The sequence below is a fragment of the Propithecus coquereli genome, unplaced genomic scaffold (assembly GCF_000956105.1).
Source record: "Propithecus coquereli isolate 6110/MARCELLA unplaced genomic scaffold, Pcoq_1.0 Scaffold749, whole genome shotgun sequence".
NCBI lineage: Eukaryota > Metazoa > Chordata > Mammalia > Primates > Indriidae > Propithecus > Propithecus coquereli.
The window spans coordinates 102025-105728 of record NW_012153607.1 but is presented as its reverse complement, the minus strand read 5'-3'; positions in this window follow the sequence as shown (position 1 = coordinate 105728).

Here is a 3704-nt window from a genome sequence, read left to right as displayed (position 1 = left end):
TTGAAGAGCTTTGCATCTGGATGAGTCACTTCATTTCCACATTTGAAGGTGATGATAATAATGTCTTCCCTGCCTTCCTTTGATGGTCATTGTGAACATTAAACAAGATATCCGTAAAGCAAGACTTTTTGATCATCAACATACCATGTGGTGAGGCGCTGTAGATACAGAAGTGAACAAATCTTCAAAAATTCCCGCCCTTCTGCATTCCTCCTAGTGGACAGAGACTGATAGAATTGTAAGTAAACAAATGATGTTTCAAACAGTAAACAGGAAGACCAAGAAAGGCCTCACTTTAAAAGTGACTTTTCTTTTTTTTTTTTTTAGCAACAAACTGAAGGGGAAAAAGAACAAGGTATAAGGCTATTTTAGGAAGGGTGTTCTAGGAAGGATAAAGAACAGATGCAAAGATACCACATGAGGTGTTTCTTTACAAGTGTTAGTGGGGTGTGTGTGCACACAGTTTATGCAGAAAAGTGCAGAAAACTCCAGCTGAGAAGTTCCTTAAAACACAAATATTTGCTTCATGGAAAGTCTGATTCATCCTTACTGATTACTTTTCCACCAAGAATATCTGCAGCCTTCCCTGGAGAACAGGGGTCAGTGGCCAGTTGCAGCTACTCTTCAAGAAGTCTTTAGCAGAAAATATTCTGACAAAAACATATTTACTTGTGCTGCCGTGGCAAAGTGGCATGCGAGATATACTTATGCTCCTCTATATCCTGGGACCTCCAGAGAGAGGAGAGATGGTGTTTGCAGGGACAGAGACAACTGGGAGTAAAAAGATCCGGATGTGAAATTTTCAGATTTCAAATAAGATCCATCTGGAAATTATGCTTGAGGGGTTCATTTTCAGGAGGTCTCATCTGCTGTATGTCACTTAATGACCACCTGTGGGATTGTGGACGGTTTTCATTTATAAGCTTCGTGACTTCTGTGGGATCCAAAAATATTCCATTGAAATATAACAAAGGCACTCATGAGGGGTGAGAAGAAAAAACGCTGTGAATAGGATGTGTACACACAGAAAGAAAGCCACAGCAGGTCTGCCTGCCTGTCTATTGACAGAGTAAAAGGAAAATATTTTATGAGCCAGGAACACTTGGGCTGTCCAGGTCCTTTCCCAGGGTAGCCTCTACCTGATGGAAGAAGAACCAGCAGAGGAGAGTAGTTTTAGGTGAGAAGAAAGCTGCAATTTGAAAAACCTGGAACTGGGACTTGATCCATAATATATCAGGTCCAGGATGAAATAAAAATGCACAGATCCTTGCTCAAAAATTATCAGGAATGTCAAGACCAGGACAGCAGAGCAATAAATCAAGCTTGGGGCCTTACTGAGTACAATGCCTTGTCCAACTGCACAGACTGCATGCCCGTGACCCAGCCATGCCTAGAACACGCAGGCTATCAGAGCTGACCATGCGGATGTGGAAGGAGAAGGAGAGCCCCAGCCTCCCATCACTTGAAACAAAAATAGGAAAAAGATACCCCAAAGGAAGAGGTTTAGCCCAGAGGAGGATGCTCTAGAGGGTGACCCACTCCAAGGGGCTAATAGTGTACATAAATTCCGCATGTTATTCAATTACGAGTGAATGACAAAAGGCTGTGTTTCAGAAAAAGAGGAGTTAAGAAAAAATTTTAGCAAGAGTTTACTGTGAGAATGGTTCTTAATCTTGTTTTTTGTTGTTGTTGTTTGTTTGTTTGTTTCTTCATTGGCTTGTTTCCATGAACTCCTCGAAAAATCCAATGAAACTATGACTCCTCAACCAAAATAAATGTACAAACTCCAAATCTTACCCCCCAAATATAAGGGGCTCCTAGATCACCTGTACCTATGTATGTAACTCTTTTATTAGACTAAGCTTCATCACATGCCTGAAATTGGTTTTACATTTTTATGCAGTGAGTGTAGCGCTTGCCTTTTTTGGGTGGTTTGCACCAATCACAATTCTATAGAATAAGGACCAAGAAGATCAAAGTAAAGTTCAACAAACCTGTCATAAGGGAAATTGAGGGTTAAACTCTGCTACTAAAATCATAAAATGCTGCACGTACAAATCTTTAAGAAGTACGGTGCACCAAAGTTAATTTTTTCTTTGAGATCTGCAGGGAAAATATAATATCGCCAATTTAAACTGATAAAAGTGGAGATAAGAAATATGTTTGAGGTGAATAGAAAAAGCATAATAGTTACATTTTATAAGGCAATTTTCAAGTGACAAAATCTGAATAAAACCAGCATGTAATGAGTGCTGTCAGAAATACTGTTAATAGTTTTCACAGCTGACCTTCCCTCTCTACTTCTCTGCACACAGCTCCTGAGAGGAGGCATGTCTTCTTTCTGAGCTAACAATCAAGATTCCTGTTCCCCACTGATTTGCAAAGTCAAGGAAAATCTGATTCTTAAGAATGGTACAAGTATTTCATTTGTGGATCTCAGTTTGAGGCTTTAGTATGATTTCCTCTTTACTAAATATGAAGAAGGTAATAAAAAGGACTTACTTCTTGTTCTAACATACATCTATTTTCTCAATCTCTGATTAAAGAAGTGTCTTGATGCCTCTCTAAGCTGTAAGTTATAGTCATATTTATAACAGGTTGTGGGAGGTAGGGATCTTCTCTTAAAGCGAATCTCAGAGGGCCTGAGGAGTAGCAGTGATGAGTGTTACATCTATGATCACCCCTCTTGGGTTTTATCAGAACAGTCTGTGTTCAAGAAGCTAAACATATGCCTATCATAGTTTCCATAATTTCTCATTTATCAGTGTTTGTCCTGTGCTCTGTGGAGGGCACACAGATTTTTCATCTTACTTTTTTTTTAAATAAATGTGATGAGACATTTAACATAACATCTGCCCTCTTTACAATTTTTAAGTACAAAATACAGTGTTGTTAAGTATAGGCACAATGTTTTAAAGCAAATATTTAAGATTTAATCATCTCGCAAGACTAAAACTTTGTGCGTCTTGGAAAGGAACTCCTTATGCCCTGCTCCTCTTAGCCCTTGGCAACCACCTTTATACTCTCTGCTTCTGTGAGTTCGACTATTATGGATACCACATAAAAGTGGAACTATGTATTATTTGTCCATTTGTGACTGGCTTATTTCACCTAGGGCCATGTCTTCCAGGTTCCTCCAGGTTGTCCCATGTGACAGGATATCCTTTTCAAAGGCTGAATAATATTCCACTGTATGTATATACCACATGATCGTATCCATTCATCCACTAATGCACATTCGTGTTGTGTCTATATCTTAGCTATTTTCAATAATGCTGGTATGAACACGGGAGTGGAGATATCTCCTTGAGATTCTGATTTCAATTCTTTTGAATATATATTCAGAAGGTGAAATTGCTGGATCATATGTTAGTTCTATTTTTAATTTTTTGAGGAGTCTCCATACTATTTTCCATAGCCACTACACTATTTTTCATTCCTACCAACCATGTACATGGATTTCAATTTCTCCACATCCTTGCCAAATTTATCCTTTGCTTGTTTGATAATAGCCATACTAGTAGGTGTGAGTTGATATTGCATTGTGGCTTTAATTTGCATTTCCCTGATTAGTGATTCTGAGCATCTTTTCATTTACCTGTAGGCAACATTAGAGAAATGTCCATTCAAGTTCATTGCTCCCTTTTTAATGAGGATATTTGTTTTTGTGTTTTTTATTGTTTTTTCTTTTTGCTATTAAATTC